This window comes from Erithacus rubecula (genome assembly GCF_903797595.1).
Source record: "Erithacus rubecula genome assembly, chromosome: 12".
In the NCBI taxonomy this organism is placed as follows: Eukaryota; Metazoa; Chordata; class Aves; order Passeriformes; family Muscicapidae; genus Erithacus; species Erithacus rubecula.
In genome coordinates, this window is record NC_136664.1 from 13863129 (window position 1) to 13886594 (window position 23466).

A 23466-nucleotide genomic window follows, 5' to 3' on the forward strand; every position below is an offset into this window, starting at 1 on the left:
TCTTGAGGAGCTCTCTGGCTCCTTTTTTGGTTGAGCATCACATGTACAGGTCATGGAGAACAGTGAGAGTGATGGTTCTGACCCCTTGAGTTATTTGTGCTGTGAAAATTCTGACCGTGAGTGCAAAGGGATTAATTGGTTACTAATTTGAAATTCCTGAAGTTTGTGGTTTTGGTGCTGTTTCTCTTTAGTTGGATTTTTCTTTGCTTGGAATTTTTTGTGAAGTTTTATTTTGTTTTGTGTTTAATAATAAAATTGTCCATATTTATGTGTCAAACACAAAATTGTACAAAACCAAGAGGTAAAATATGGTATGCTTTTGGTTAGTAGGAAAGACCTTTTTCAAATTAGTTACCTTTCAAACCACATTGCAGGATTTTATGATAAATTTCCAACAAACTCTATGACATGAAAGTCCAATTACTTTGTATTGTTACTAAAAATTGCTCAGAGTAGCACTTTTGTAAAAATGCCAAATACCTGATAGAGACCCTTAAAAAAACAGTGGAAAAAAAATTTCAGATATTCCCTCCCTATTTAGTGAGCTCACAACACAGTGTCTGGGCAAAACCATATTCTGCTTTCAGTACAGGCTGCAGCTGAAATTTATGGGTGCATTATGCAGAACTTAGGGTAGAACTGTGGGAAATTATCTGTTTCCATTAACAACATAGAATTTACTCAGTGCCATTAAATTGGTGCCTTTCCTTTGCAGTAATGCTCAATAGAACTTTAGCTGTCTCTGCTTGTTCTGTGAGAGGTTCTGTGGGGAAGCAGCTAACTGTGGGTTAGCTGGATTACAAAGAAACATGTTGACTGATGTCATTTGCATGCATCAATAGTTATTGGAAACCAAAAAGTGCACAAATGTGCCTTGAAATGGTACACAGCAGAGAGAGACAGTCTTTTGGCAGTGATACAATGAGATATTAAAAGGAATTATTGTACCTGAGCTGTGGGAATTTATGGCATCCCTTTGTACAGGCAATCTAAATGTTAATTGGTAACTATAACAGTTTTCATCTTTTATCTTGAAGCTTAGCATTAGCTGTCTTGTCTTCCCTTGCTTTGCAGTTTTAGTTGCTTTGGTTTATGATGAAATATCTTGGATGTGAAGTTCCATAATATTTTGGTCTCTTAAACCACAGAAGCAATAAACTTGTCAAATTATCCACTAAACCCAATGCAAACACAGCATGACATTATCCATCATTTGCAATACCTGGAAATAGCCATTTGCCCAAAGCTTCCAGAGGTACTTGCTAATTTCAAGATCCAAACCAAATGCCATGACTCTGCAGCCTTTTGGATTTTTTTACCTTCACATCTTCCTCTCTTAGTTGCTCTTTGTTCCTTTCAAGCTGCCTCTATAGAGTTGCAGCCCTGCAAGGGTGCTGCAGCCTCCCATGTTGCAGAGGCAGTGCCTGGCCCCAGAAGAGCACTTGGGGCCATTCTGTGACATTACAGAGAGTTCCAGAGTCAGCCCCAGAGCCTGAGGGGATGCAGGGCTCTGTTTCAGGGCAAGGCAGGAGAATAAAAGAATTGTGAGGAAGAATAGGGCAAGGATGTTAATGATAATAAGTCGGTTAGTGATAGAGCAAATGTTCTTAGGGCCTCTTTATTCTTTCAAATTTCACATTAATAAGTATGTCTGTTTCTGTTTCCCACCTAATAGGATGCTGCAGGATTTGAGATGTATAATGAGAGCATCATAAACATTTTCCTAATAAAAAAATTAAAAAGAGACTGTCTGAGTCAGAGGTGATGTGATAGAAGTTAGACATAGTGGAGATGTGACAGGTCTGGAAAATTGCTTGTGTCAGAGGCTGGAATGTCAGACAGCTGGTGATGATCTTGAGAGCCCAAGAATTTGGAGAATGTAAGTAAGATAGTAAAGATCAATAACCATGTTTGTGCTCAGCAGTAGCCTGTGCTGAATGAAGAGGAAAATGTGCTATTTTAATTTGGAATGAGGAGAATGTGAGATTGGGAGGTACTGTAGGACCAGACATAGAAGTAGAAGCCTGTTCTCCAAAGTTCCTTCATGAAGGAATTGGAGGTGAAGTCAAAAAGTGCTTAAAATCTAAATGAAGGCTTCAACTCCCTTATCCCTGTTCTCTTTCATTAACTGCACAACTGTTACCAACCCTCAAGTGTCATTCCAGAGTTGACAACCATGGCACAGCAGTGACCAGTGAACTGACAGACCTGCTCTGCCTTTGCTGGGTTTTTTTGCTTTCTGATGTTGTTTTGTTTGTTTCTTTATTGATTTCCTATACGACAGTATTTGAATGTTTCTCTCTCAGAGAAGACTGAAGCAGTTTGTGTCACTCCCCACACTTCACTCCATTCTGGCACGTCCCTCAGGGATGTTGTCACACAAATGGTGCTGTGTACAGGCAGCAGCTCCTGTCCCCAGGACTGGGGCCAGGTGTGTGTGAGCAGCAGCAGGGGTGTCTGGGACTGGAAGTAATCCGATTTCCCTGCCTGAGCTGTCAGCAGCTGGAGTGGATTCTGAAAACTCTGCATCTCCAGACTCGAGCTGCTGCTGCCTGGTGTTAAAACATAAGTGACTTATTGCCAATCTAGCTCCTAGACAGGAGCAAAGTGCCAAACTACTTTTCATAGAGGTTTTCATATGTGCTACCTCTTTATCCGTTCTGCTTTCTGTAAGAGGAGGAAGCTAATTCTGCCTGTGTGCATAGCACTTTAGATTTTCTTTTCCCTGTCTTTCAATGACTTCTGTTAGCCCAGGAGCTGCCCAGACTCCCTGTCCTCCATAAACTGCAGCAAAGTGGCTTATGAAGGGCTAGAAATGGCAACAGATAACCTGAAAAAAGTGGAATCTTAAAATTAATTGTATTTACGATTTTCTTATTAAAATATCATGTCTGTTACCAAAGCCAAAATTTCTTAATATTGATTTATGTTTATGCTAGAAGTATAATGTTGATTGAATTGAATGTTTTTGACAGAGGAGAAGCATCAACAGGAAAACATTTAGGGTGAGTTCGTGTTTTGCAGTCTTCTTTCCTTTTCATTTGAAGCTACCTGTCCTGGCATGTCTTTTCACTTTCAGAAAAGTGAAAAAGGCAGTCCTGGGGATGATTTATCAGCTCTGTTCTGTCTTTTTTTTAAATGTAGGTCATTGAACTAGAGAAAACTGCCTCCTAGGATAAGCTTTAAGCTTCTCTTTACAGCTAACAACACAGCAAGGCTGGTTTTGCTGTCCCATCTCACAGCACTGCCTGGGTGCTGTCTCTGCTGGGGGACTGAGGGAGAGCTCAGCACTGATAAACTACAGAGAACACTGAGAGGCAGATCTCTGCTTGTACATTTGGAAAATCCCTCTCCAATGGGAGTGGCCCAGGTTTTTGGAGAGCAGTCTGTGCAGTGGGTGCCATCTCCCTGGGAGAAGACTGTTTCTTAGACATAATAAAATTCATTCTATCTATTCTATCTATTCATTCTATAAGGAAAACCTCATCGATGCCAGCTCTTATGACTGTTGATTTCTGACAAGTTATAGGCATGTGACTTCCATAATACTAATACAGAAATTAATTTTTTTCCCCTCTATCTCAGTGTCAGCCCTAAGAGTTCTGTGTGAGCCAGGCGGGTGGCTGGATACAGCCTGGGGATAACTTTCTTTCCTTGAGTGACTATTTCAATAACCACTTCTATATATGAGATGTCAACAGACAGAGGAGGCAGGTGGCTGATTAGAATTAATTACTTGGGGACTCAGAATCTGTCATGTTTAAGTTCCTGTCACTGAAACCAAAAGAAACATAAACCAGAGGCTAAAGTGGTATTATTTGTTTCCAATTGCATCCTGGATTTGGACTCAGAACCAAAGCTGTTACAGCTCTTCCAAGGCGTGTCACAAAATCTTGTTTGGTTTATCAGCTGCTAGGATCCTTAAAACTTGCCATTAGCAATTTTTTGTAATAGGTATCATTTTTTTCTAGCTTATATTATGTGAAACCCAGATTGAGAGTTTCCAGAACTAATTTAGTGGAAGACTTTCCCCAATTTGAAGCAAAGTAAACACATTTTTGGTATAGAAGGTGAAGAATTTCTTGTGGGGCCATGGATGGTTCAGTTTTTATTGCTGGATTTGGGAAAGGGGCAAAGATAAACAGGATCAAGAAGTAGGGGGATAGGAAAGGGAAAAAGAAGTCCTCTGACTTCTGAAGTTTTGTCCTAGATTTGGGAAATATAGGTCCTTATAGGTCCTGACACATCAGCATTTTCTAGAACAAAAACTTTTAGGAAAATCCAATATAGTTCAGTGTGTAACAGCATAAACTCTTCATCCTCTGACTTTTTTTGTTTGTTTTAATACTACTCAAATTTGCAGAAAAGTGGGATCTTTTGTCTCTTTGTAGTTCAGTTAATCCTCAGCATAATATTTATCCCATTTGTGTTTGTTAAGTGGTTTCTGGTTGCTGTGTAAATTAGCATCTTGTATAAGGTTGAGAAGGGGTATAGGGACTAAAGAAACATTCTAAACACCATCCTAGTTTTTATGTAAATATTTGTATTAAACAAAATTGAAGAAAGGAATGGGAAGAATGAGGACTTCAGATATTTTTCCTTTTCTCACAAAGAAGGTGTTGTCTATCTGGACTTCAACAAAGCCTTTGACACTGTTTCCCAGAGCATTCCCTGGAAAAGCTGCACCCCAGGCTTGGACAGGAGCACTCTGTGCTGGGTTAGGAACTGGCTGGGTGCTGGGCCCAGAGAGGGGTGGTGAGCAGTACTGGGGTATCCAGCTGGGATCAGTCACCAGTGGTGTCCCTCAGGGGTCTGTGCTGGGGCCAGTCCTGTTCAATATTTTCATTGATGACATGGATGAGGCTATTGAGTCTTTCATTAGTAAATTTGCAGATGACACTAAGCTGGGAGTGTGTGTTGATCTGCTGGAGGACAAGAGGGCTCTGCAGAGAGACCTGGAATGGTTGGATGGATGGGCAGAGTCCAATGGATGAGGTTTAACAAGTCCAAGTGCCAAGTTCTGCATTTTGGCCACAATAACCCCTGCAGTGTTACAGGCTGGGGTGGTGTGGGTGGACAGTGGCCAGCAGAAAGGGACCTGAGCACTGATGGGCAGCAGCTGGACAGGAGCCAGCTGTGTGCCCTGGTGGCCAAGAGCCAATGGCCCCTGGCCTGTGTCAGGAATGGTGTGGCCAGCAGGAGCAGGGAGCTCATTCTGCCCCTGTGCCCAGCACTGGTGAGGCCACACTGAGTGCTGTGTCCAGTTCTGTCCCTCAGTTCAGGGAGGACATTGAGACATTGAGCACATCCAGAGGAGGAGCAGGGCTGGAGAGGGGCTGGAACACAAACCCTGTGAGGAACAGCTGAGGGAGCTGGGAGTGTTCAGCCTGGAGAAAAGGAGACTCAGGGGTGACCTGATCAACTCTGCACCTCCCTGAAGGGTGGCTGTGCTCAGGTGGGGCTGGTCTCTATCTCCAGGCACTGACAGAACCAGAGGACACAGTCTTAAGCTGTTCCAGGGGAAGTTCAGGGTAGACATCAGTAGAAAATTCTTCACTGAGAGTGACTGTGTGCTGGAATCATCTGCCCAGGGAGGTGGTGGAGTCACCATCCCTGGGCATGTTTAAAAAAAGCCTGGATGTGGCACTCAGAGCCATGGTTTAGTTGATGGGGAGTTGTTAGGTCATAGGTTGGACTTGATTTTCTCAAAGGTCTTTTCCAACCTCGGTCATTCTGTATTCTGTGACTATAACCTGTACTCTCAATAGATGCACAGACAGAAGTTTTGGGTTGCTTTTTCCCTCCTTAAATCAAATTATCTTCTTTTCTCTTGTTATGCAAATAGGAATGGGAAAAGCATTTAGTGTGCAAGAGGCACTGTGTAAGCATCTTGACTTCAGTCCCAGAGCACTCTTTATAGATAAAATGTACAAAATTAGGAGTAGTATTACATACTGGAATGTATCAAACAGAGTCAAATGATAATGCTTCAAATTGAATTAAGTCACTGATGTTTTGATATTAAGTAATTTTTGTATGACTGGTAACTTTGTTCAGTGCTCTTCCTTTTCCTTCTGCATGACATTTTGCAAATAAAACTGTAGAGATCTAATTATATAGCAGTTATATTAAAACACCATGTAGTTTTTTCTCCCAACTTTAATCAGAAGCCATGCAATGAAAAGTTTCAAATCTCTAAGAAAGGCAAATCCTTCCAAGTATGGGTCACACTTGTGAACTCTCAACTGTATTGGTGTTTTTCAAGTCTGTAACACTTAGGAAAAATTTTTAAAAGAAACCAAAAAGAAATTGATTTTAAATGGAAATTGCATTTTTGCTAAATCAACTTTCTACAAATAGCTTTTGAAATAGGCATTTGTAATAGAAAAATATATTATTTTTAATTGTTTGCTTAAAAGTGCATTTTTAAACATAATGTTGAAATCACAATAATTTTACAATAAGCAAGAATATGGGTCATCTTTTATTAACTACTCATGGACTCTGAGAAAGTGCTAAGCAATACCTACCTGCTTTAATCTTGCTCCGATTCACATTGAAACAGATGTTGAACTTCATAAAAAACCAAAAAAATCCAAGGTTCAATAACATCAATTCTTCTTGTGTTTGGTTGCTGTTGGAGGAGAGGCTTATCAAAGATTTGCAAAACTTAAAATGACAAGTACACTAACCTCTGTAACTTCCATTTTTCAGAAATGGCCTGATAGTTCTTGTATTTTGTTTTAAATATTCCTTTATTCCCCAGGAAAACCATGTCTGCAGCAGGTTGGGTGCATTCTCTGCACTCCTCCCTGTGCACACCCCAAATTACTTCAAGGAACTGCACCAGGATCTTAAAGCAGTTAGAGGAACTCAGTCAAGGCCTCTTAGCTCCTAAATATTTGTGAAACATCTGCCCAGAACACTGTAAAGAAACGGCTAAAAAAGGGGTGGAACAAGTATCCAAAAGATTCTCTAAAGATGTGGAGAAGAAATACTTCAAAGTGATACCATAATGCAGAACTCACTGGTTGTTTTTTTTTTTCTTTTTTGGGGGAATGTAAGAGAAGTCAATTCTTCTATATGTTGTCAAGCTGCATAAAAATAGACTTTCAAGTATATTTGACCTGAGTCACAAGTTGCAGTGTTTGTATAGGCCTCTAAATTGCAGAAGTAATCTTTGAACTGCCTTCAGATGTTCTGAGTGTGTGGGTCAGAGAGGCAGACATGGCATCTACAGGGAAATTTCTGTCTGCTTTTCAGAGGGCAAAACAGGGCCTGAAAGTACCTAGAAAACATTTAAGACACAGATGTATTGTCAAACTGGAACAGAGCCTGTCATTTTGATTGGGAGCTTGCTTTATTTAAAAGACTGGAGGAACGACAATTTATATTTTTGAGCTTTAGCCTTGTTCAATCTCAAATAGCAAAGCTATCAGCCCCTCGAAAAGCATGGTTATGATAGAAATAATAATGGAAATACTGACACTGCTGGGCTGTGCAGCAGGGTGGTGGCAGCTGGCAGCTCTAATGCCACCAGACTGCCATGGGATGGGATGGGATGGGATGGGATGGGATGGGATGGGATGGGATGGGATGGGATGGGATGGGATGGGATCCATGGGATGGGATGGGATCCATGGGATGGGATGGGATCCATGGGATGGGGGTCCTGGCTGGCAGGCACAGAGGAAAGGGCTGGGGGAGATACTGCAGGCACACTGGTGGTGATGCTCACCAAGCTGCAGCACAGGGCTTGGCTCTTCAGTGAACCAGCAGCTTGTCAAAACTGGAAACTGAGACCCTGCAAATGACCAGCTGCCCTATTGCTGGTCAGGGTGCAGGGGAGTGTTCCCAGCCTTTTGCTTTCTGGCCCTGTAGAGAGAAGTTTAGGGAAGCCTCAGGGCCCCTCTGTCCTGCTAACCTGTCTTGGGTTGCAGTATAGGATGTGGCCAGAAATGTGTATTCTATCACCATCTGTTGGAGCCAGGTGGGGCAGTGACCCTTATCTCCTGGCACATATTATCTGCTAATGGGCCATCTTTAAACCAGCTGGGGCAATCATCTTTATCTTTCCTCAGCCCTCCAGGAAGATATCATCTGTTAATGGGTCATTAAGACGCTTCTGGACCTTCAGAGGAAACTGCACCTTCTCCAGGAGCACTGCTCCAGCTGAACCACATCTGCCCCTGCAGGAGGATGCAGCCACCATTGAATGGGACTGCTGCCACCACCCTGACTGACTGACGGGTGTCAGCTTGGATTCTGACTCTGGCAGGGTTTTTGGGATTGTTCTTTGTAATACTGTATTTCTATTTTAATTTTCCTAGTAAAGAACTGTTATTCTTATTTCCCATATCCTTTCCTGGGAGCCCATTAATTTCAAAATTATAATAATTTGTAGGAAGGGGGTTTATATTCTCCATTTCAAAGAGAGGCTCTTGTCTTCATTGGCAGACACCTGTCCTTCAAACCAGGACATAACCCAGAAGTGACCAAACGCTGAGGTTTGCTGCACAAAGATGTCTTAAATATCCTGTGGGAAAACAAAAGGCAGAGTTTAAATCCTGTGCCTGTCTCATGTGGCTGATGGCACAGAACTTCAGTGCAGAGTGAGTGGGGACCTCTGTGCATGTGGCAGGGAAGCTGCCACACGTTCAGCTGATGGAGCTGTGTTCTAGCAGAGTGTTTAACAGAATATAATAAATTGCTTCACCGTGTGAGCAGCAGCCTCAGCAGAGGTGATCGCTCCACAGAATAGTGATGTGTTTCAAGAATTGTGTCATCGAAAATGATTAATGTTTCCTAATGACTCTATTCTCATGCAGAATTTGCAAGAAGATTTTTAATACTAGCAGCATTGAACAGTACTGGTACTTAACTCTTTTTTTCCCCTTTTTTCCTTCCTATTAATTTAAAAAGTTCATTAACACCATATTTTTTATTTCATATTTGAGACAGGATTTGCCATTGTTCAGGCAGTCCTGAAAATACTGTATATCACTAAAAATATTTAATATACAGATACAGTATTGCTTTCTTCTTCAGCACTTGTACACCTGTATGCATATTCATTGACATAAAAAAAATTGTTAAAATAAAGAAGGGAAACATGTTATATTGTCATAGTGGGACTTTTTAAAGAAGGTCTGTTCTTATATAAGTCACATACCTGACCTCTCTGTGCCTCTAAATCCAATAAGTACAAGAAGAAAGAGCAAAACTTTTTGTTTTACTGCTTCAACAAAATAAAGGTCTACGTGAGCATCCTTGTAATGTGGGAGAAATAAACTTTACAACAATAGTTTTATTTCATCTTTCATTGCATACAAAAGAGGTATATACCTGGTGTGTGGTTACTCATTAGTTCATGATTTAAATGTAGGTTCCATAATGATATCCTTTGGGGATCCAACAGGTTTCAGCCTGTTTCCTTTTCAAAATTCTGTGTGTTCCTTGAGATTCTCTGAATCACTGTTGAGCTTCTTTTGGTACTTGCATATAAACCATGATCCCAGTAGTGAGTTGTGCTCATCATATTCTTTTTAGAGCTCATTCCTGCCCCAGGAAATGTGATTAACCAGAACACACTGGGTAGCTGACCCTGCTGATGCTGTTTAGCTACAAGGAGGCTGTGCTTTACATTTGCAGTCACACAGGATCCTGTGTCAGCCTTTCCATTTAGTTTGTTACTCATTATCAGTAATTCCTTGTTGTCACAAAGAAATATCTGTGCTTTAGGAGTTTGGCACTATATAGCTTATTTTAATGAGGTTATTAAGCCTATCTTGGTTTTATCTGCATCTGGCAATTCCTTTTTCTGCTATGTATTAGGAAAACACTTCTTAGTCAATTTATTATTGATATTAATTTTTAATGCTTGCTGCAATATGTGCTGGGCAATGTTATGTACTGTTTCTTTAGCTAAAGAATTACGTACAGGGTGCTCCAGCAGTACTCTGCTGCTTGCAGAGGGCTCCTGGTGGGTCCTGCCCCCAGCCCCTCACCTGCAGATGCACAGAGTGGAGGGATGAGCAGTCCCTGCTGGGCTGGAGCCAGCCTGACAGAGAGAACAGCAGCAGTTTAAAGCTCAGGTGTGTGGAGTTAAGGAGAGGCAGGTAAAATGCTCTAAGTACAGGTCATGGTGTTGGATTCAGAAGGGGGTTTGTGTGTAAGGGAAAACAAGGTCCATGTCTGCACTGAAATTTGATGAAAATTTAATTTCTGTATTTCAGTTTTCCTCAGTGAGTAAGAATTTCCCAGAGATGTTTAGTGGTGGTTTCCTGTAGGGTGAATAATTACATCAGTCATGTGCTCTCAGAGCAGGCTTCTTCAGTTAACCTCTGTGTTCAAAGGCTCTCATCTTTAGAAGTGGGGAATGTTCTATTTTTTCTGGATTCATTAGAATACTCTCAGATCCAAATCCTATATCACCTGTTTTGCATTGATGTGTTATTTATTCTACTTAATTTTGACACAATGAAGTAACTGAGGGGCTACATGACAGCCCATCTCTTTTCCAGTTGCTCAAAAAATAAGAGAATTAGCTGTTGAATATTTCTCCTAGTGTACAGAGCCCTTTTAATTCCATTAACAATGCATGATTATGGAAGCAAAATGGCACAGCCAGTGAATCCTGGTTGTAGATATATATATATATATATATATATATATATATATTTTAAAAGTAGTTCTTTTGATGTGTTGAAAGAGAAGAACCTGCTCCAATAAGGTTTCCTTCCAAGTCATAGAGCCTGAGCTTTGCCACAGGTCTCAAGACTTAGGGGACCCTAAAGCTCCCAAAAGTCCAGCTTTTTCCTTTTAATAATTAAATTTGCATCAATAAGAACCTCCAGCAGAGTGCTCAGGGATCCATGACTCTGCTAATGTGTTATGAAAATGAAGTAGACTCTTCTAAATAGAGTACAGGTGTTCCTCCAGAGTGCTGTCAAACTCGGTTATTGAGGGATAATGGGCTTCCCAATGAAAATGACAGTGGCACAAGGACCACGTTCCCATTTTTATTCCATCCATCATGGAAAGGCCCATGGCTGCAAATCAGTTTAGATGTGATTTGGGTTGAGATTTTCCAGGGCCAGAGTCCACCAGTGCAATAAATGTCATGTCTTTGTTAATAAATGTCAAAAGCTTTGTATGCAAGGCTGAAAACCAGTTCAATTCATGAATGAAAATTTGAATTTTCATCAAGTGCAACCAGGATGAACCAAGTTTGATTCTCTAAAAGGAAAACATGATTTATAGCCTGCATTGCTCATACTAGTGAGGATCCCTTGTGTGAGGAGGAGATGTAGGATCAGGTTTGATGTAAGCAAAAGAAAGAATCTGTACACAGCATAAAAGTGAAACAGGATCCATTATCCATGCTCCAGGCACAGAGAACAATGCCAGTGTGTTTCCAGCACACACAGATGAAAGGATTCCTCATAAGAAGCCAAAAATGCCCAGGGTTTGCCAGCAGTCCTTAATCAGCACTGTGGATGTGACTGACCATTCAACAGAGAGTTAATTTCTCAATCATCATCTCTCTTCCATTTCTGGGCCAAAATCTTGCAAAAAGAAAAATAAAGGCCATTTTAAGGCCACTGGAATTTCAGAGCAAGGGACTAAAATAGGACAAAATTCCACTTTTTCTCCTCTCTAAAAGATAAAGAATGTGAAATTTTTGAGACCCATGTGAACTTTTCATGTCCTTATGTCCAAAATATACCCTCCATCTCTGCAGGTGTTGAATTCTCTTTCTCTTTTGAGTTGACTCATAAATAATTTCAGAAATGACACCCTTCTATGCCATCTTCCTCATTTTTCCTCAGCTCCTACCTTAGGGATTTGAAATAGCAGTAAGATTGGTAAAAAGAGTTGAAAACCTTTCTTTCTGGTGCTATCCAATGTATTTTATGTCTCATTTCAACTTCATCAAAATTGACACAGTGTGTAACTTTACTGGTAGCCATATTAGAAATCACATGAGTTAAATACAACAATCATGAGCTATTAATATATTATAATGTCTGGCAGATCTGAGATTAAGTACATCTAAGCAAAATTGCTGCTCCTGTCTTGTGCACTAAAAAATGTTTTAAAGATAATCAGTATTGTAATTCAGGTTGATCTCCCCCCTCCCGTCCTGCCCTCCCTTTTTGTTGCCTTTGTAGTTGGGCAAGTCGTCAAAAAAAAAAGAAAAAAATGGTCAACATAATGGCTGCAGAGGGGACAAAACTACTGTGATGTTAACTACTTGAGCAAAAAAGAAATCATGCTGATAAAATAAACTTCATGTTCCTTTCTTGCTGACTTCCTCTGTGCTGTATTTTTTCCCATTCTTATTTTAGGTTAGCCTAAACATGGCTGTGATTAAAAATGTTTTAAAGTTAATTGCACAGAATGCATATTATTCATAAATATACACTTACCCCTTCAAACTAGGTTCACTTGCCATATGCCTGCTGGTTTATAGTTGAAGGGCTCTTTACCTCCACTGGTGTTTAGTGACCTCAGCAGATTGTTAAAATGCTGCTAAAATTCACTTATCTGTGATCAAGTGAAGGGGAAGTGATTCAAAAGTAAATTTTGTGAGGTAGAATTTGTCTTCATAAGATGAATTTTATTCTTTATATAAATAGTTTCATTCATACACTGCAGAATAGGTTTTATAAAATGAATTTTAAAACTACTTTATTTACACAGATAAGACAATATCTAAGGATATAAAAATTGACAAAATAGTACAGATATAGCACAAGCATAAAGATGTTGCAGTATAATTATAAAGCAAAATCTATAGAAAAATTAAGGTGATATATTTCTTTATTATTATTGCTCAGCCTTGGAGGTATTTTAGTGCTCTTTTTTCCTGGGATAAAAATGACTGCTTGGTATTCTAGAAGTTAAATCTGTGGAAAATATTCACTTCATTCTGTATGAAATTGCTGTGAGTTGTGTGTGTCTCAGAGGGGCCTTGCAGCTCAGTGATGCTCTGCATCTGATGTTGGGACACATGAAAGTCTTAATTTATAGTCTGCTTTTTAAATTTGAAGGATTTTCTGTGCACTATATATCTTTTTATGGCACAGCATACCTTGGAGGAGTATCTGTGGCTCCACAGTTCACTTCTGGATGTTTAATAACAGCAAACAATAAAATTTATTTAGTGATGGTGAAACAGAGGAGCGGAAATTCCTGAGAGGGCTGAGCTCTGATACATTTACTCAGCTGAAGTTGCAGGAAATAAGTAGCAATGAAATATGAGTAAAAAAAATATGGCTAAACAAACGTGTGAATCGTTTCAGTCTCTGAATCTCTGACTTTCTTTGGGCTATTGAGAGAGCTTCAAATCCCAAAAGATCTTAGATTGCACATGAAAATGGATTAGCAAGGTGCAATTGTTATGAACAGTTGTTATGGAAAAACCCAAGCAGTGTCTTCCAGTTATTTTTCTGAAACAACATTAATATTTGGTCCTTGAGCTGTTGGAAATTTTCATGAGAGATGAGCACATGGCAGAGCACAGAGCTGTGCTGGATATTCCCAACACAGCCAGGGGCAGAAATCCCACTGCTGCTGCAGGCTGTGCACAGCCCTGCTCTGTGCCAGCTCCACGTGCAGCCCAATTTCTGCCCTTTGCACACACCCAGCTCACTTTAAAAACTCTGCTTTTTATTGCATATTTGAGAGCTGATGTTTATAACTTAATAGGCTTTCTGTGTGTTTCTTATAACTCAGCTGGGTTCAGAAATATTTAGTGTGATGGTCTGGAAGTGAATTTCTATGTGAAAATTCTCCCATGGAGAGTAATTGAATTGTGATTATCCAAAAAGCAAGAATTCTGTCAAGTAAAAAGGTTTGTAATAAGCAATGAGATTTGGGATCTTTGAACTGCAACAAGTAGGGCATTTGAAAATATTCCATGAAAAGTGAGGAATACTGCAAAGGAGTTAGTAAGTGTGAGGTAGAGATAAAGAATGTTGGATGATTTACTCACTCTGGGATCAGAGACTGGTGGGATGACATGGATTTAGTGGCTGGACACTTACCCAGGATCTGCAACATCTGAACTTGTGTTCAAGTTTTGAACTTGGATTCATGTTTCTTGACTAGCAATTCCCTCCCTGAGCTTGCAACTGATTTCTGAAAACAGCTTCTTCCTGAGGATGGGAAGTTGCTGTAATGAAGTCCTGGTTTTGCTATTAGCATTTGGTAATTGAGGAAAAAGTATTTAATTGCATCAGCTCTGATGTGAACACAGGGAAATCTTTTAGAAAAAAAAAAACAACCAAACCACAATCAATCAAAAGTCTTTCAGCAATTAGTCTGAGTAGAAAACTGAAGATCTGAATGAGTCTCAACTTTCAAAGAAGTTGTCATGTGGGGCTTTCATGTGTTTTACTGATGCCTTTCTCTCCTATATTACCTGTGTAATTTGAGGCCTTTATTCTCTGTGGGTTTTGGTCTATGATCTTTCATGCAGATAAATATGAATGCATGGTTTTAGTTTTAAAATAGCATGAAAAAATAAAAGGATTAAGGGGGAAAAAAGCATGTATATAGTGAAAAACAGACCTCCTAAACTCTCAGTCATCCAGTAAAATACTCTTACCTAGGGCTGCTGGAAGGAGTGAGAAATGAGTGCCTTTTTTATTATCACTTTATGTATCCTGTTCAAAGATAAAGTTGCTGATGAGTGTAGGTTCTGAATAATTAATGAAATACATGTTTCCCTTAATGTTCACACTGTTTCCTCCTAAGCAAAAATTATTGAGATGCCAAAAATATGGTTTACTATATTTGTGTTGAGCAACATCATTTCATTTGTCATTGGTGCTGGCCTGGTCATCAGGATTGTTTTGGAAGGTACATCTCAAACCTTCTGTCCTGCAGCAATGAGTCTAAATTTGGACTTGATTTGCAGGGTTGTATGCAGGGGCCCCAGCACTGCTGTCCAGGAAGGATTTGGTGGCAGTGTCATTTTTTATAAACTACTTTTCTTTTTTTAAATCTGTCAGGGTGCTATTGCTAGGAATCCAAAAGCAAGCACACTCACAATCTTTAATTTTTCATATCTGGGCTGGGGAGAAAGACAGAATATCTAAATGGGGATTAAAAAAATCCATTGTGGAAAAAGTGATTTCTCTAATTCTATGTTAAAGGGTGGAAAGAGGAGGCTGCTGTCCCACCCCCTGCTCATGAGCAGCTCTGCTGAGGAGGCAGCCCAGGCCACCTGCCCTGGAGCCTGGAAGGAACCTGGTCAGGACAGAGACATTTCTGATGCTGCTTCCCATAATTTCTCTGCAGAGAATTGTTTCACTCAAATCATTGTTCCAGGCAGAAAAATGGGAAATTTAAAGGAAATAAATCAAATCTGTGGTTGCTGGTTTCACCCAGTTGAACTGAAGTTGAACTGGTTCTCTGTTTCACTTGAGATGAACATGGAGAGTCAGCTGAAAGAGGAGATAGTCCAAATCATGCTGAGGGTTAATCTCTTACAAGCCAAAGAAATTTCCTAAGCTGACCCTCATCTGTGCTTTTGGAAATAAAGGAATCATTTGGCCAACGCTCTCTCCATTTGCAATTAAGCATGCTGGCAGCTCTCCAGTGGGAGCTCTGTAGGCAGGAATATTTAGCAGCACAGAGGATATCATTTCCATACACTGACCCAGGCTGCTGCCAGATGGAGTACAGGGCTGTGGAATAAAAGTAAATCTAAAAATGTTTTTGTGAGCAAAGGAAAACACTTCTGATTTTGGGTAGGAGTGTGATACTGAGATAAGGAAAGAAAAACAGATTTCTTCATTATTTTCTGGGGGTTCCTACCCTTTTGTTTTCATTTGTCTTGTTTGTTCTCATCTTATCTCGAAAAAGAGACTACAGAGCTTCTTGTAAACTCTATTATCTTTCACTTTGTGCCACACTGTGAAGTGACATGCAGCAGTACTGCTGCTTCATGCCAGCAGCTGGGAGGGCTGAGAGCCCAGGAAATGGGGGAAGACTTGGGGGAAATGCAGGTCTTGACAGATTTTGTTGGAATTTCTGACAGTAAAGCTGCTGGGGAGAGGGGCTGCCAGCCTGGCACAGCCAGCCACTCCTGCTCTTGTCTCTTGCTCTCCCTGTCATGCCAGCTCCAGCATGTCCTTGCTGCAGTGTGCTGGTCCATGCAGGTGCAGAGGTGGCTGTGACTCACCTTTGCCATTCTCTAAAAGAGCCTTGTGCCATGGTTGTAATGTTGACAGATGACACTTAGCCTTGATTAGTTATGTTTTGCAATATTTTGGAGCCTGGATTTGATGGCATAGGTTTGAAAAGTAATGAACGCTTCAAAATAATGAGAGCTCAGCATTTGGCTGCTCAGCCCATGGGGATGGAGGGTGAGCCTTGGGCTGTGCAGACTGCAGGGTGTGCATGGCAGCAAACTAGATGGGAGGTCTTTTGGAAATTGGTTTTGTTGCTAAAACTAAAATAACCTTAGACAGATCTTGGTTGCAAAAAGATTACAACATTTCTGTTGGTAGCAATTATTTCTTAAAACTAGCTAAAGTAATCATCCACTCAGGGATTTTTGGGGACACTTAAGAATTTTCTGGTTTGAGCAGACTTTTCCTTGTCCGGTTTTAAAAGAATCATTCCTTCTAGCTACCATATAGAAACTATACATTACCTTCTTACTACAAGTCTCATCTGTGCATTTGTACTTTTGTAAGGTCACCAGGCCTTGATCTTTTTTCTGCTAAGCACTGTCTCCTTGCAATAATGAGTGTCTTGCTGTAAGAGGATTTCAGCTGGACAGATGTACCTTAATGTCTTGCAGCAGGATTTACTGTTTTATAAGACTGACTCTGGATTATTGTGTTCATGGTTGGAATGTGGCAATAACTCAGGTTAAAGGAGCAGGGCTTGTGGCAATGAAAATTTGGAGCTGTACAAATGCAGAGATCCTTGTACTACAAACAAAATACTTTCATTAAGTTCAGCTCTATAATTAACTGTTATATTCAAACTACTGTACTTCAGAAAAAAAAAAAGATTTCCAGCAGGCTGGCTGAATCCTGTTGTGCAGGAGCATAACTTTGATATTGTTTTAATTAGGTGTTGTATTTGAAACTCTTAGTAATTGTTTATAGTTAAGTTTCTGAAATTACCACTGTGCAAGTGGCTTTCTAGTACACATTGTGGAGAATAACCATTTGTTTTTCTGTCTGTAATTTTCATATATAGTTTTATGAAGAAGCCATCTGTTGGCTATAGGTGTTTTTTGGGAGGTGTTTTTAGCAAGATCCTGGAGTGGAAAAACTCTGCCTGGAAAACTTCATGTGCCCCTCAGGGCAGGTTTGGGGATCCCTTGTCCCTGGCCTGTAGGACCTGGCAGTCAATAGAGTCTGGTAAAGATGGTGATTACACTTCATAGAATTCCTGTCTATAAATCATTCTAGCCACACAGAGAATTATAAACCTGTCAGTGTACAGAGAGCAAATATTTAGAAAATCTAGAAAAACATGATTGTACCTTGTTGTTTTGGGGATTTCACATATTGGCTAAATAGAATGTATTTCACTACCATCAAATCTTCTTGCCTGAATTTTTATGTTATGGGGTTTTTATTGCTTTTAACTCGGTAGAATCACCCTAGTTGGGATTGAGCCCTACAGGATGTAGTAGAAGCTCTTTAGTGGCTTCCTCTATGTCTCATTCACGACTTTTGATTTTTAGCTCAGCCTTACTTTGGCTGTTGTTTCATTGCTGTCCATGTTGTGCATCTCCTGGAAGAGCTGCCTTTTGCTTTAAGGCTCAGCATTTCAGACAAATGATGTTTTTGTTGGAAAATTAAGCACAGAGGGTGTGGGGAAAATCCCAAGCAATACATAGTTTTCTTTTACAGTGGCAGACTTCCAACTTGTGTAAATGCTTGCCTTCCTTTTCCCTAGCACGTATATCTGGGGGGTTGTTGAATTTTATTTTTTTAGTAACAACTTGACACTTTTACATGGGAAAAAGTTGGCACTGGAGTTGAGTGTTGGAATTGAGTGTAATCCTTATGTTCCTGCTTCTCAAAGACTCGTTCCTACCACCTGTAACATTCTTATGCTTTTTTGAATGTGCTTGTCTGAAGTACTGCTGCAAATTAATTTCCTTATCTAATTCTTTTTTATTTCCTTCTGAATGCTGTGGGGGGATAAAATCAAATGTATACAATGTGCACCAAATGGGATTGCCTCTTCCTTTAAGGTCTAGTTATTGTAGACATTTGCTCTTGCTGAGCAGAAAAATAATGTTAACAGCTGCTTAATCTAGTTAGAAATGCATCTTGCTGTGTATTAAAAATTACTTCCACTTATCTTTTCTAGTGGTATAATTTGTAAAATCACATTTAAAAAACTGAAACAGCATAAATGTAGCCTTGTTCAATCTTTTTATGTGTTAACATACGGAGAGTGAACATTTAAAAGGCCTTTGAGCATATGACAATTGTAATAGTCACCTAAGAAATATCCACCTCCTAGGCACTAGAGTACTCCTACAAATCTTGCCCAAAGGGCTTGCAGTGGTGCTAGATTATTTCAATTAAAAAAAAAAAAAAGAAATAATTCTGCTTCTTTTCAAATGGGATTTGCTATTTCTGGAAACTATTAAATGTTCAGACTGAGGACCCACCCTTTATAAATTAATGCAGCACAGAAGAGTAATTAAATTTGGTAATCTCATTAAAGCTTTTAATGGAATTGATCATTTCAGGGAGTTTTTCTGGTTATTGGGATTTCTGAACAAAAGAGTCACTATTGGATTATTACTGCTTTTTTCCAGTAGCAGTTTGTTTTCAGCTGCCAGGCAAGACAGTCATTTTGGGACCTCAATTTGTTTCTGCTGAGGATGGGACCAGAATGCAATTCCCCCAGGAGATGAGAATCTCAGTTGTAGTGTTCTTCCCTAGACTGTTAGCCACTAGTTACATAATTTTTTTCTAAAGCTGATTACAAACTTAGATCTAGTTTGAAAATTCTTCTTCATCAAAGCAAAAAGGTAAAGCAGTCAATTTTTACTTCTTGTAAATATATTTAGTAACATGCAAATTATTTGTTTAAATCTACCTGATTTGATTCTTCAGTAAAGAGTGCCTTCAAGGTTTCAGCAGTATATGGTTGGTGTGAAATAAATTATTCCCTTTTTTTTTAAATTTAGGAAGTGTTAAAATTGTACTAGTGCAACATAATGAAGCTGCAGTGTATTTATAATTGCTTTGCAGGGCCATACTTATTTTTACAGAACTCTACTCATTGTTTTTCAGTTTCAAACCAAGCAATCTAAAAATGCAAGAATAATTCTGAGCAATTCTGTTTATTATGTTACACTGTGGATGCATATATTTTCATTATTTGTGCATGTATCTATATTTAAACCTATTGCCTTGTTTAGATGGCCCCCTTCTCCATGACATTTGTATCTTTTCCAGCCTGAGAAATTCCACTAATTAATCTCTTTCTGCATGTCCTTCTGTACCTTTCCTGCTCAGTGGTACTTGTTCCTGAGATAATCTGTACAGATGTGAGAGACAAGAGCAGCATTGACTGTTGAAGGTGAAGGTGGATGGCAGGTGTAAAGGAAGTGAGAATACAGTATAAATCCTTTCTTTAGGAGGTGGAAATATGGTTTGTGGACATGTGGCCAGTTCTCCTGCCATCCTGTACATTTTTGGTTCATCTACAGGTCAGAACCAGGACTGCACAGTGAGTTTGCTTTCTGCCTGGGATTAGAACAGTGGACCAGGTTAATGTAATAGCAGAGAGAACTGTTGTTTCCATGCCTAGAACAGCCCTGCTTTCCAACTGCAGACAAATAATTCTGCCATCCTGTCTGTACATCCCTGCCCTCCCCTCCATCCTCATCCCAGCTGAAGTGGTGGGGCAGGAGCCAGTGCTCTGCAGACACAGAATAAAGTTTGTTCTCAGGTATTAATTATGTCCCAGCCTCTCTTGAGAGAGCAGATATAATGGTAGGCTTTGTGTAATTACAGCAATTTTCAACAATATTTACCATTTTTATAGACAAATGTACTGTGAGAACTTTTATTGACATAAAATGGCAATTAATGTCAGGCAAAAGTTTTTTATTTGTTCCTTGAATTTAAAGTGCATCTCCAGAAATAAGTGTTGTGGGGTTGCTTCAGACCTCTGTGAATATTTTCTATTTTAGATACCATATATTTTACTTTTGCTGCTGAAAGATTTGTTGTAAGGAATGTTTATGAAAAGATTGATAGACCCCATTTCAGAACCACCTGGAGGGGACTCGTAGCTGATTTGCAGGTACCAACTTCCAGGATGCTTTGTGAAATAAAGGAGTGAGGAAAACCAAAGCAGGAAGGACAGAAGGCTCCTGCAGGTTTTCAGCTCTTCCTGTGCTGAGATTGCCAATCCTCTCAAGCTCCATGTGGGAGACAATCAGATGCCAATGCAAATCCTGACTCTTCCTTTTGTGCTCAGTGGCTGGGGCAGAGCTCAGCTCCTGCCCTGTGCAGATTGCTCAGTGTGCAAAGCAGAGGAGCTGCTGTGGGCACACCTTTGCCTCCTGTTAAAACACAAACCCCACAATCTGTGAGATGCACCGTGGTGATACCAGCTGGGCTTCCATGGGAAGGGCTGATGCTCCCTTGCTCATCTGAGATTCACTGCAGCCAGTGACAGCAAGGGGAAGAGATGCTCTGACTCTCCAGAGCAAGGAGGGTGCTCACTGAACTTACCCAAGGAAATCCACAGCACTGGGTCTGAACACCTCCTCAACAGACAGAGCCAGTTTTAACATCATGAGCATCTGCTTAATCACTTCTCTACTATCTCAAAATTCTCAGTAAACTATTTTCAATATCATCACCATGATTAAAGTGCTAAAATATTCCAGGAGCTACTAAAATGACATTAAACTTAATCTAAGCTTTGCTAATTATCAGTCTTATTCCTATGAATGAAGAATATAGTAGACTTTGTGTTAATCTCTTTTATCAGACAATGCCATGTTCTAGAATGCAAAAGGAAAGTAATCCTGATTTGAAAAAAAAAAAGCAAAAAGGGAGACAAATTCTTGCAAGGTTTCCCCTGACAACTGATTTTCATGTGAGTCTGGTGACTCCAAATATTGAAACATGGAAGGAAGGAGAGTCCACTGGTGAGAACTAGGACTCAGTCTCTTATTCTTTGACCCCCAATGCCCAAGGAATAGGGTTTATGTGTGCCTCAGGAAATACATAATTCTATCACTAATTCCTTTAAGTGAAACAATTTTTTAAATTTCTGGCTTCAAACTATATTAAACAGCTGCACTTTCTTGAGGAGTGCTGTGGTATAACTCCAGTTTATCATCTTACAACAGAATTTCCTTTCATGCAAAGCATTCCAGAATTACTCTGGAGTGCTCTGAGTCTAATGAAGACTTATGTCTCTGTTAAGAAAGGCTTACCAATGTAAAAGTTTGCCAGCTAAAGGCTGGGCGCTTGGGAAATCAGATAATGGACTTCATTAAGTTTTCTGAGAGGGTCAAACCAAAATATTTATTGTTTGAGATACCACCACCTCCTCCTACAAATAGGTCCCTCTGTTCTGGACTCATGAGCTGCAGGCTGTGCCTTGCCAGCAATGTGAAAACAAGCTGGGTAGAGAGGGAATGGTTTGGGTGAAGGAGTCTGTAAATATTTTCATGTACAAGGGACAGTTCCTTTAGTGGCAGAATAACACAAAACCTGTGAGACTATTTAATAAAAGAGTAGTGTCCTGGTTTGAAGGACAGGTGTCTGCCAATAAAGGCAAGAGCCTCTCTTTGAAATGGAGAATATAAACTGCCTTCCTCCAAATTATCATTATAATTTTGAAATTAAGGGGCTCTCAGGCAAACATATGGGAATTAGGAATAACAGTTCTTTACTAGGAAATTTGAAATAGAAATGCAGCATTACAAAGAACAATCCCAAACCCTGCCAGAGTCAGAATCCAAGCTGACACCCGTCAGTCAGTCAGGGTGCTGGCAGCAGTCCCATTCAATGGTGGCTGCATCCTCCTGCAGGGGCAGATGTGGTTCAGCTGGAGCAGTGCTCCTGGAGAAGGTGCAGTTTTCCTCTGAAGCTCCAGGGATGATGTGGAAAGCTCTGGCTTTGCTCTGGAATCCAGTGGAAAGAAGTTAACTTGCTGTCCAAAATCTCAGTTTTAATCTGGGTAGGAAAGACTTGGCTCCTCCCCTGGCTGGAGCATCTCCCAGTGGGATGATGTAATTTTATCAGTCATGCAGTGGGACTGAATGGGCCAGCAGCAGATGATATCTCCTGGAGGGAGGATGGGGTGTGGAAAAGATAAAGCTGGTTTAACAGATGGTGATAGAATACATGCTTTTGGCCACATCCTGTATTGCAACCTAAGACAAGCAGTTACAGGAGCATGTAGTGATAGGACAAGGCAGGGGACTGGCTTCAAACTGACAGAGAGAAGGTTTAGGTTAGAGGCGAGGAAGAAATTATCAACTATGAGGGTGTTCAGGCCCTGGCACAGGTATCCCAGAGGAGCTGTGGCTGCCCCATCCCTGGAAGTGTTCAAGAGAACTGGAGAGAGCTCTGAGTAACCTGGTCTAATGGAAAGTGTCCCTGCTCATCAGAGAAGGATTGGAAAGAAATTTTAAGGTCCCTTCCAATCCAAACCTTCTATGATTACATGACTGCCTACAGAAAGCTACAGGATTATGCATTGACTTGTTCCATCTTTGGCTATTCTTCCTGTGTGGAAGTGCATCCCATTATCTCCTGAGTTGCTTTTGGGATGCTTTGTGCACTTGTGCAAGAGAAGAGGAGTTCTACAGGAGTACAGATGGGGATTTCTAGACTGGGATGCATGATGCCATCATTTGTGATTGGTCATGCAGCATCTGAGAAAGGACTGTGGTGTGCTGGGACAGCCTCTAGATGAGCTGTCAATAGCTCTGTGCATTGCTTGGTTAGAGTATTTAGCTGATTTCAAGGCCAGTTTAAAGTGCAAAGAATACAGATACCATTCCTCAACAGCATTAGTGAATGAATCAATGTGGTGACTGTCAGTCTGCCCCAAATGCCTCGTGTAACACACAGGCACTGCCCAGCAGACCCTGCACATGGGGTGTTACAGTAGTGCAATTTATCCTCCTCCCAGGGCCTCAAGTAACTACACAGCTTAAAGTAAGGTATTTCCAGATGCTTTTGGACATGATTGTAACATATTGTATATGTGAGCATATGATTTGAGTGAAGTGGTTTCCAAATGGGTTTAATTTGCCTACTCAAAACCGAATTTAGCTGAAATTCCCTGAATTCAGTGTTTGACATGGAGTCTGAGATTCAGGAAGGAATTTTGTCCCTTTGAAATGAAGTTGTCTTTTCAAGGTATTTAATAAAATTAAGATCTTTAGTTCTTGAGGTTCTGTTTCCAGTGCTGCAATTCTAAAGCTGATTT